This window comes from Nipponia nippon, unplaced genomic scaffold (genome assembly GCF_047370975.1).
Source record: "Nipponia nippon isolate SJK-2023a ecotype South Korea unplaced genomic scaffold, ASM4737097v1 scaffold_9, whole genome shotgun sequence".
In the NCBI taxonomy this organism is placed as follows: domain Eukaryota; kingdom Metazoa; phylum Chordata; class Aves; order Pelecaniformes; family Threskiornithidae; genus Nipponia; species Nipponia nippon.
Window position 1 is genome coordinate 22,459,109 of NW_028262413.1, and position 12,522 is coordinate 22,471,630.

At 36.0% G+C, this 12,522-nt stretch overlaps 1 protein-coding gene across 1 annotated transcript in view; it reads left to right on the plus strand.

The window, feature by feature from the left end:
• SYN2 (synapsin II) overlaps positions 1-12,522 on the plus strand; it is a 199,275-nt gene that overhangs the window by 132,104 nt on the left and 54,649 nt on the right. The window lies entirely within an intron of this gene.

The window sequence follows — 12,522 nt, forward strand, 5'->3', positions numbered from 1 at the left end:
AAACTAGTTCTGCTACCTTCTCTATTTTGGTCCAGTAAACAAAGCTGTCCTTTTTTAAGCTCTGTTTTCATTTGCAGTCCCTGATCTTCCCCTGCACTTCTGTGCATTTTCTTGAAATGACGTCCCTGTTTGCAGGCTGGACAGAACTTCATTCATGAAAAGGCAATGTTTCAATGCTCTGTTTGTGAGCCTTGAACAATTGGTAGTTACAAGAAATAATGAATTAAAAATAAAAGCTGCGATAAAAGGCATTTTTTATTATTTCATCACAGATTTAATTTAAAATAACGAGGAAAAAATATACCAGTGGTGTATGTTGGAGGCACAGCTCTTTCTCTGCATTCCTTATTAATGTAAGCCCTAATCAACACAGATCTGTATCTGTATATTCTGGCTCATGTTATACATGGAACACAGACATAAATACAAGAGTTTGGAAATCTTTTTCAACTTCAGATCTTTTGTTGCTGTAGCAATCTGGATTTGTGTAATGTGTATACACTCTTTTTATAAAGAAGTTGTTTCATGAGGGAGCAACATAAGGTTTGATTAGAAAGTAATAAAATACATATATAGATTGACATGCAGGACAGAAATGCTGAATGGATTGCATATTTTGTCAGTTGACAAATCAAGCTTAGGAACTGAAAATTTATTAACATAATTTGAACCATTTCAATCCAGACTCATGAAAATGTATTTTCTTGAGGTTTAGGTGTACATAAAGTAGCTTGTTACCTTTATACAGATGTGCACATGTTTCACAGCACCACATTTATTTTATTTTTGAACAGTAAGAAGTCAACTTTACAACTATTAGTGCTCTGCTGCTTCTTTTTTTTCCTCCCATCTCCCCCAGGAAAAAACTCAATCTGTTAAAAAAAAAAGCCACAAACATTCAGAATTACTAGAATTGGGTCTCATTTTCAGATTGTAGATCTGCTTCAAAACTGAGCCAGGAATGTTGTACACTATGTCCTGATTTAGTTCAAGCAGCCATACTTTGATTTTTATTTTTTCAGTCTGAAGTTTTGGCTTCAAATCATAAGGTTGGATCCCAGTCCAGGACAAACACCTGAAAATAATTTAGACCAGTTAACATCTCTGTTCTTACCTGGAGGAAACTTACTTCTTTCAGGAACCTTTTCATGTGAGTGAAAAGATAAAAAGGATGTGATGCTGAAACCTTACACAGGAAGCTGAAGCTACAAGAAGGCCGCAAAAAAAAAAGCTCAGGCAGGTATTTTAATAGCCTCTGTGGCCAGTAGTTCTAGGACTATTGATTTGCAAGTCTCACTTAGGGCAGTAGGATTGGAGAGTGATGAAGGAGTTGAGAGGCATTGATTGGTTTCCAGATGACATCACATGGTTGCTGCTATAGATGAGCTAAATAGACCAATTTGATTGCTGTTTCAGTAAAATTCAAATAATAAAGAAATATGCTGGGCAAACTGTCTTCTCTAACATCGAGCATGCAGGTCTACCTATTCGATGGTTAACTAAGGCACATTTTGCCTAAGATTGTCCAGAATAGCACATCAGACTATGCTCTGCATGTCTTAAAGACCTTTATATCTAGTGCGAACTAATTGTATAATAAAACTAAAAATATTATGCTCATAACAAAATTTTAAAATAATTTTGTGAAAAGTTGAAAATTAATTCACAACTATCTTGTAGACATAGTTGAGAATTAAATACTTACATTCAACTGAATGTATAGAAGCGTAAACATGCTAAAACTAAATCTCATATTGTAATTGGATAAATGCCATAAAAAAACATTTTAATTATGATCTTACATAGAATTGCCTGCAGCTACCCTTGAAATAATTTTTAAGAGTCTTTCAAAGCCATGTGGACATAGGTGGAATATTTAAAGCACTTAGAGGAGCAAATGGCCATAAGAGAGGTTCTTACTTAAGAAATATATTCACCATAGGTCTCTCTAGACCCAGTCAGCATTGGAAGGGATAGGCTTGAAACATGCTATACGCAACAAGACCTTTCAGCAGTAATGTGAAATTTAGTGAAACTTGTGGCTAGAAGGTTTCTCAACACTGACATGAAACAACTGGTCACAACAACAGCAGGTAAAGCAGCTATGTACACCAGTCATTCCTAGGGTGCATGGACTTATTCAAAGCTGGGACCTGAAACTGGCTGTTCTGCTTCCCATGCAAGTCTAACTGATGAGCAGTTCTTTGGTAGGTGTATCTCTCATTTCTTCATGACAACATTGATACAATCTTATCATTAAAATGTAAAAGGCCAACAATTTTTGAAACCTCAGCAGAACTCTATTTTCTTCACTCAGACAGTAAGTTTTGTGAAGTTACTAACAGTTTAGACAAAGACATATTTACATCATAGCATTTGAAAGGGATTTTAGTAAGTCTGGAAATCTCTGTACTCAGGAACACGCTCTCACAAATGCAAGCAAATGCATTTTTAGTCTGTTTATCAGAGGAGGCAAATATTACCTGTAGCTTCTACTGACGTCAGTACAGTGATTGAGTACCTGTTACCTCTGAACAGTGTCAGCAAGCATTAGGTCTTAGCTTGAAGCTGCATTTTCCTTTTTATATTGTATAGTGTTAGTATTTTTAATTGTATTAGGAAAATTACTTTTAGATTTTAAAAGAAACCCTAGGCTCAGCACCCATTCTTTATTACAGTTAGATCTTGACCTTGTAAAATACCAAGATTATTCCCAAAAGACACAGAAATATTCCTTGATTAACTTTTAAGCAAAATAATCTTGTAACTTAAACAATAGTAGAGAAATTATAGCCAACATTTTATAAATATAAGCAGACTGAAGCAAAAGAAACACTTGGTCTTTTTACTATTTGTATAAATGGACTAACAGTACAGGGCTTCTTTCACTACACTGTATGTTATGATGTCAATTTTCCTTTAGTTTGATAAGTAAGCCATGATATCATTGCAAATTATGTCATAATACTGGTCAAGCTAGTGCCCACTCCTTGGTTATATTCTGATACAGCTAACACTTGCTAATAAGAAAAAGAAAAGTTCATTTATCAAGGGGTATAGTCACTGATTCCTTCAATTCATTATTGACACAGTAGGAAAAACACTTGGCACTTTCTCATTTCTGTCTAGCTAAGTAAGTCTAGTGGTGAACAACTAATTTCTGTTTTCTAGTAAAATGCAAGACAATAAAGAGGATTGGGCATAATCCACTGGATGTGGTGATATGTGCGATACAGAAACAAGGCAGGAAACCTGACTACAGTCAAATGTATGATCAGCTTCATCTCTTCTCAACGGGAATTCTAATTTTGCACAGGACTTCTGATTCTGGAGGGGCTTTTTGTACTGTAGGTTGTCATGACCCTTGTTAATTTTTACTCTGAAGCATTAGCGTCTACTAACAGCATTCTGGTCATTAATTGCCATCATTGTTTCTTTCTCTTCTAACAGCCCCCAGAGACCTACATTAAAAACACTAGGTCTCCTTCTGTTGGATGCCATACATGCAGAGTCCCATGGAGCGAGCTACTGCTTGCCCTGAACTCCAGAGCAAACTCACACTGACTTTATGACATTTTCATCTTTTCCCTGGGAGTTCTGGGGGCAAAAGGTGATGAGTGAGGTGCATCACCCTTAGAGCTGACATGGGCAGAGGCAGCGCTGCCAAATCACCGCTGCTCCATGCTTCTTTCCTGCTCTTCCTCACTGTATCTGCTCTTTCCTCTCACCTGTCAGCCCTTGCAGCATCGCAGGTCTGCAGGATAATCTGCCAACACCACTACCTTCATCTGACCTGCACTGGTACATTATCTCCTAGCACTGCTGTCTCCCCTCTGTATTCCATTTTTCATAAGAGGCAGCACTGTGCGTTCAGTTTATAGATTCCTGAGTAGCGATCATGAGTATTTCTCTGGCAGGCTTGAGTTTGATACTTTGAGTTATGTCAAGGAGCACTGAACTGTGTTGCATAGGGGTTGTCCATGCAGCTTTTTCAAAGTCTCTTTAATTATAATGGGGACACCTTGCTGTCCTGTCCAGCTGTCAAGCAGTTTGAATCTACACAGTGTCTTTTGGTTGGACTGCCTGCTCTGTACATTAGCTTCTGGCAGTCTACAGACTATAATTTTTTACCTATATCAATCTTGTTCTCTCTCCATTGTGGCAAATGAATCTTATTTTAGAGTGATAGCAGGCAGGATTCTTCACGGTAATAGTTTATCGCTTGCCTTCTTGATGCTTTGCTAGAGTTCTTTTCTCCCTAGTTCTCATTTAGCATTGCATTTATTTTTCCTTAAAACTACTTTCAGTTTAACTGATATAGGCACGGTACACATCCTGTACAAAAACTGTACAATCATGTAGAACATTCAAAATTAGAATAGTATTTCACAAAACAGATGAGCTTTCATGGATTTTCAATTCCAGTGCCTCCATATGCGCTATAGCCTGCTTCAAAAGGGAGGGTATTTATAGCTGTCACTTCCTAAATTCTGCAGTAAAAAAAGCCCATACAGTTTATAGTCACAGCAATTTGGGTAATTTTTTTATAAGGTGGCAAAATGCTACTTGGTTTTAGAGGTAGTAGTTTGCTAAATAGTTGGTAGAATGATTGGAATGGAATGAAACACTGACATGCCAGAATCAAAATATAATTTGTCTCTGCAAAGATTTTTTCTTCTCCAGAATTTCTACTAGAGATCTGTGGGAAGTGCTCTTTTTGATTCACTGCCATTATACTTAATGTTTGTCTTGTTAATGACAATTTCTGTTTTCATGCTGTACGGGTATTGAAAACAGAAGATTTTTCTACCGTCAGGTCACTTCTGTGTTGATTTAGATCACTATTCTTTTTTAATTGAAAAACAATTGTGGGGACAAAGGTAGTTTAGATTGATTTCCTGGTTCAGATTTACTTGATAGTGTCACTTTATACACTAAGATCATGTCAAAACTTGTATTGATTTCAGTGAGCACCAAGAGAATTGGTTTCTTAAGATCCAGTCTTATGAGGTGGTGTTAACGGCAAATGAAGGAACTGTGTACAAGGGGTGCTCAGAATACCCAGTTTTGCATCAACTCCCATTAATTTCAGTGGGAATTGAGGTGACCTAGCATTTCCCTGGGACCGATCTGTATTGCACTTATTTAGTTTATAAGCCATTTTAACCCTCTGTTTTGAATAAAGAAATCACAATTAAGGTGCATTTCCCTTTCTTTGGTTACCTGGCACACTAATCAAGTTAAAGCTCTACTCTTTTTATCCACTGGAGCTTTTAGATTTCTCTAATGCCCATATTTCTAAAAAGATAATAAAAAGCATATCAGATTCTCCTTTGGCTTGCTGCTTGGGTAAATGGGGTATAAAACATTACGCCCTACAGACAGAATTTTACACCTATTTTTTTCTGTCAAGGTACAAGGCAGTGGAAAATCTGGCTCGACATCTCTGAATTCTTCTTTGTGTTTGTTGAGAATAAGAGCTGTTGAAGCGTGATGCTTCTGCTTTTCTTAATTAAGAGAGGAATATGTTGAGCTACCCCTGCTGGTGACGGAGAGCTTCTGCATGGCGGAGCCCTGACTGTCTTGAGATTGTGTTTTCTTAAAACCAAATAGACCAGAGACAGCACTTCTTCAGCTTGTTTATTGATTTAGGACTCTTCCTGCCTGTTTCTGGGAAAGAAAAAATGAATAAAAGTCCACCTTCATTATTTCACTTTCAATTTCCTTTCTCCAAAGTAAGCAGAGCAAAATTAGATTTAGTCTGATGCATATTCCACAAATAAATTACATGGAACTAGAGTGGTTAAATGAACTTTGCTTGGGGATTATTGGAAAGATAAATATTTAAACACTGAACTTGAGGTAAGTCATGTTTATGCAACACTTGGGGTTTTTTTGTGGCTACTTCCCCCCCCCCCCCTTTTTTTTTTCCTATTGTGGCTTTCCTAGTCAACTCAACCATGAGGACATTAAAGCCAGGATGAGCACTACCTTCAAAAAACTGTTTTCTGTATTGTTGCCAGCAGAGGGCTTTTTTTTCTTTTTTAGCAGATGATCTTTTCCTAGTTTTATTTTTATATACAGCTTTGTTTATATTTTACATTATACCTTAGTGAGAATAATTCAAAGTAAATTATATCTCTTGGAAATAAAATAGCTTATATTATGCAACTCTAAGCATTGTTCAAAAATACTTAAATTGCAGAAGAACTTATAAACCTTTGAGCAGTTTAGTGTATGAAGCTTAAATTTTAAGGATTTATTTTAAATTAATAGAATTACAGTGAAGAAATCACAGGATGACACTCTAGTAAACCAGACTTATAAACTTCAGAAAATTTCTGAAATAGGACAGGATAGGTATTATTTCCATTACATATGGAAAAATACAAACAGTAATACAGATGAAGACTGTGCTGGTTAACTATATAGCCATCTACTGGTTAACTAAATAACCTTTACTTCAGAATATAGAAGATGATAATGGTGCCTGTAGGTATTGTGTAAGTGTATCAAACTAGCATACTTCTTTCTACAGTAAAAAGCATGATAAGCAGATTTATTAAATCTTTAGGTGGCCAGATATTAAAGATTAATACAATAAAAGGATACTTATCTTTGTAAGCTCATACTACAAAGCATCTTCAACTTTAAAACATTGATGCAGATGAAATGTTTACAAGCGATGATAATAATTACCCTTGCTATTGTGACGTCAATAAGAGAATCATTAAAGTAACTGGCTTTTTAGATTTTCATGCTCATCTAATTAGAAGTGTTTCTAACTGTCAGTCAGCTTTATTGTTATCAGATAACTTGCATGCATGAAATTTATAGTCTCTAGAGTATGCTGGTCAGAAATTAAACAACTGAAATGTCCATAATCATCGGAATTTAGCAAACAAACAGCATTTCATTTTCAAACTTGAACCTAGTTAAGAGTATATGGGCTTCATAGCTAGATAAAATAAAAAATGGAAATATTTTTAGTGACTAGCCATGGTGGTTTTATATAGAGATCTCTGAGTAGTGTTACCATCTGTAAAAATGTCCTACAGTGCCAACAATCAACAGGTTTCCTTGGCGTATATAAACGGGGGTGGGGTTCATTTTAGTTACTGGACCTAACATGACCGGGTGTATGCAGTTCTGTGATTTCAAAGTTGATGTTTAATCGGACAATTCCTTCAGAAATTATTGTCGCAAAACTATGTCACATCCTGCAACTAACTTAGACTCCATTCAGGGGGAAAAAAAAAAGAAAGTAGGATTTCTGACCAAGAGCCTTAGGTTTGGCTCAAGTTTAGAAACGAATAAACTGACACGGCAGAAATATGTCTGTAAGAAGGGGATGTCAAATCTCTGATCACTACACAAATCCGAAAGAGTGAACCTACATTCATGAGACTAACGGTGCTGCCAGCTGCCTCTAGTTACAATGTGTGTTTTGTTTCTTTGTAAAACACAAGTTAAGTTTATTTTGTCAGGTTCACTGGAAGGACATGACTCTTGTTGATATGTTCAAGTAACAGGATTTTTTTCCTGCTGCTGCTGCTACACTGGAAGTACATGCACAGTACACAAATTTCAGTTTAAATGAAATCAAAGCGAAGAATTCAGGAAGGAGAGAAGTATTAAGTACTTCTTAGTAAGAAATACTAAGGCCGACTACTGATTCTCCTTTTATTTTTCATTAAAGTGCGTTGAAAATACAGGTAGAAGTATAGTTTAAAAATAGTGTGGGTCTTCATGAGCACAACATTAGCAGATAAGTATTCATGAGCTTTATAAATTTGTTAATTACCTGCTCAGAGGTCAGAGTTGCAGCATCTATTTCAAAATCGTCCTTTCCACAGAGCAGTTTTTGCATTGTTCATTGTTTTGGGTTTTTGTTGGTTTGGTTTCTTTTTTAAATTTCACGCCCAGCTGTAGCTTCTTAGTTCTTCTGCACATACTACCTGGCAGTTCCAAAATGGTGATTTCAACAAAACAAGCATCCTAGGCTTGGTAACAATTGGCCTGCCATATATTGCAGACCAATGCATATACCCGGGTGTGCTCAGTGATGCTAATGAATACTTTTACAAACACTCTACGTTTGGCTAACAAATGAAGTCTTCCAGAAGAATATGGATTCCTTCCTTTTCTCAACGAAAAAAAAAATCCTCCACCAATTTTCAAGAGAAGAGGAAGGGAGAAACTATGTTTTATCTTTCACTGTTTTTTCTTAATGTTTGGCTGGCAGGGCATGCTTATTTTGTGAACATGAAATATGTTCTGAACACAACCAGTTTAGCTATTTACTACTGTGCCTCTCCAAATCAGAAGTCAGGGCTCTCAAACCTATTTGTGTTCATGAAGTCTTCTGTAACCCATGTTTTTAAGGGTTATCTGATGTGTCAACAGCAATTCTTACAGTACTTGCTTCCTTTGTTTCAGCACCTGTATGATTTGATCAGTGTCTTTTTTAACTGTTTTAATTTGGCAAATTTTTGTTACCTTCCAGCAAAAGGAAAGATCAGTAATTGCAGTGTTTTTGATTGAATTTTCCACATTTCCCTGTTCATTCAGTGTCATTATTAATATGTGGGATCAGAATAGAAGTTGGGCCAGCCCTAACTCTTTTATGAAAACAACATATGCAATATATTGAAAATATCTTGACATTTCAGAAGAGCAGTACAGTAGTATTTTGCAGATTTCAGGCATTTAAAATAGGTTCTGACCAGTAATTAATGAATCTTTGAACCTAATTTGTGTTTGAATCCAATTTGCAAATCATCCTAGCAACATGGAAAAGGAATGTTTGATGTAATAAGTTACAGCAACAGAAGAGTAAAAATCCAAAGCATTTCAAGCCTTAATGAGGATGATTTGACAACTTACTGCACCCCACACCAGCAGTTTCAAAAAGCTTTGTGGTCTCAAGCTCGCCAACCCAACAGATGTCATGACCTGATTCTGAGAGACTTGATGACATGAGAAACGTGCTTCTGTGATATATTTCAAAATGATTTGCTGTGAATGCATGCTTGCCTTAATTAGTGTTTATTCAGCAACTTCAGAATATTGGGTCAAATTTCTCCCTGGATTTAGTAATTCTGTCAGTATAACTCCTGTTTGAGATAGTTCTTTGTCTATTTGTAAATCTAACTAGTTTCATTGCAACTATAATTGCTTTGCTAGTTGCCTGTCAGTAGTATGGGAAACAAAAAGAGCAAATGGAAAATTGGAAAAATAATGTGTGTCATGAGTTCCTACTGTACTGTCTTTGGTCTTATTGAACTGATATGAACAGATCTGGTGGTAAATGAATGGTGAATCCGCAACTGTGAGAGATGTTGAGGGGCTGCTGTCTGTATTATCGGTTAGTTAAAGGAATTAAAGAATATTACAGTTGCTGCAAGTGGTTTGAAAGTATGAGTCTCGTACATTGGCCTCCAGTGTACCAATGGAGACTGTGGAGTCCAGATCTCACAGCATTTTGAAGGTCTACCAGTGAAGCTCAAGTTTGAGCCAGTTTGTCAGCTGCTGGATTCCCATTGCAAGTATATGGCTGAAAAATCAAATCCACTCATTTCTGAAAAATCGCTCTTGTGAGGACTAGACCAATTAATTTCAAATGTGTTCATCTAAAAAATCATATTAGGCCTGTTACAGAATCAATTTTAGTGACATTCATACAACACCATTGAAAGAATTATTTTTAACTGGACTGCCTTGAAAAAAATAAAATAAATGGTAGTTATGTAAAGAAAAAGTGATAGTAAAGAGTTAAGTGGCATGCAAATCAGCTCTTGAATGAAAAATACTAACATATGGTTATTTGGATAGGGGAAAGATAGACATGTTATTAAAAACATGAAGATTTTTCAGACAGGATATTATAGTCACATTTTAAACCCATATATACTGTTGTATTTCCATTACGGATTTAATCACTTCTAATATTTAATCCTCATTCTCCTCTGTCCTTGAACCCTTCCACAGTGCAGCTAACCAAGACAGGGTTAGACTTCTAACACTTAGACAAGTGCCCAGTCTGCCAAGAGATTTTAAAGTATTACTGCTATACTCATTAAGACTGACGTCAAACATGAATGAACTCCCAGTTTGAAGGTGCCCTGTGGTAACAACCATTAGATTTGTCTGGTCATCAAGTATGTAAATTTAATTCATGCTATTAGTATATGACAGAAACCATTGGAACCTGTCATTTCAGTAAAGCAGCTTCCATGCTATATATTTCTCAGTTTGAAACTTAGGAATCTAGACTTTTGTTATCCAGATTTTAAAAGGATTCTGCTTCAAAAGATTTTTTTACTACTGTCTTTTTTTTTTTACTACTGTCTTACCACAGAAATGAAAGTGTATAGACTGAATCTATCTTTGTAGTTTTTAGGAGCTGATAAAACATTTTAATACTCAGTGATGTTATTTTGATTAGTGGTATCGTATTAGCAAATATCAGTAACGTATCTCAGCTGTTTTGTGTATGGGTTCCTACAAAGAGCCATGACAGTTCTTCCAGTTGCTACTGATATTTATTACCAATCCAATCATATTCATATATAACTATGGAAAATTGTATTGCACGCTTGACATGTATTCTGTTTTCTGTCTAATTAATAATTTCAGTTTATTGCATTGTTATTTAAGTTATAATAGAAACCCTGTTTATCCTAATTTATTTTTTTTAAATATTCAGATGTATTTCATGTATATTATATGTACGTGCAAGGGTTCATGCAGTGTAGTCCATTTCCATCTCTTATACATATGAACTTGCCAAATTCCTTAATGTAATTTCTGTTGTCGGTCTTTTCTGATTTTTTTCCCTCAGTTTTTAATTGTCACAGTAGAATTTATACTTCTGAATTTAAGAAAATTTAACCTTTGAAAAATAAGCAATATTTTTGTAAAATGGCCTTTCCCCCCCATCAATACCTTTCAAAGAAAACACGCAATGAGTCCTATTAGTACCAGCACTATTTAAAGTGGATTCATTGGTACATGCTAGGTCTTCTTTCAAGGTATCTCTCTACCAAGTAACTATAACATAAATTAAAAGGAAACCCATGGAGCGGGTACGTTTTCGGTGTTACTATCACAATTGTATCATGCATAACGTTTACCCAAATGTATGAAAAGTCTTGAGACTGCCTGTTCTCTTAAGACAGAAATTAACATAGTAGAGCAGCCTGGGAAGAGGTGGGGGCAGGACTCAAATCAAGTTTTCTATAATTTCAGTAAGAAATTTCAGGTTTTGTTATTGCTTGACAGAACAACTGAAAAGCAGTTAGTGGTAGGGAAGTGACTGCATGATGGCACATTTCTACTCCCTGTGTACAAAGGGAAAACCGTGGTAATTCAAGTAAGAGCAGGAATAAAGGAAATGCTGTTCAAAAACCAAAATGACTGTAACTTCATCAGCCCTGGATTCATGGGCCTGGCACAGTGATACAAACAAGAGAAGTGCTGGGATAACGTAATATTTGTCTGCCTTCCATGCTACCTGTTTTTCTTCTGTCTGATGTTGGAAATGCAGTATTCAGCGCCTTTTTCCACCTTTTCCCTTTGTCTGTGCTGGGATGTGGTATACCACATGAAATCCTGATATTGGACTCCAGAGCAAAATGAACTCTATTGCCTTAAATGATGTTAGTGCATTTTTCTGAGGGAGAAAGCAAAGTTCCTTTTTTTTTGTTTTATTTGAGTTAGTGTTTGTTCCTGTGGCCCACAGAGGATTCCACAGCTTTGGAATCATGGGAAGATACATGGTCCTCTTAATTACAGGAGTGCCATTTGTATTGCTATAGTTAGAGGCCTGCCAGCATTTCCATTACAAACCCCGGTTCAGTGGTTTATAGTTCAGCCATAAAAATGTGGTGCTGCCCTTATGAATCTTGAGTCAGGCAATGATTTGTTCCCCCTCGTCCCCAGAAAAAATCTGGAAAAAAAAGTGGCTTATTTTAAAATATGAAAGCAATAAATAAGTGACTAGATGTTGACTACACAGGACTTTGCATTCCTACAGTTTAGCAAGAAATTTATTTTTAAATTGCGGTATAGGTGACCTTTACTGTATAATGCTTTTGCAAGTGCTTTTGGCTATTTTGAAACTAATCAGTTTTTTCATGCTTATGTGCCTTAACTTAAATTGGTTAGATTGAAACAGATCTGTAAAGGGCAATTCAATGTATTTTGGATTTAAAGACCAACTCTTGAAATGGTTCCTAAACAAGAGTTAAATAAAAGGCTTTCAAAGTATTCATAGTTATCGATTCCTACAGTGTTAGTTTAAATACCCAGGAGTTCTGCAAAAAATACATGTTGCCTTTACACAGGCACTGAACTGTGGCAGCTATAGTTACGCGTGTAATATAAAGCACTAAGAGAGGGGGTTTCAGAATGGTCTGCTTGCCTGTGGCGGTAATCCTTGATTTCAAATCTCAAGGATGCCTTGGAAGAAGATTTGTATATGGCATCTTTACTTAACTAACAGAATAATTTAACTAGAAT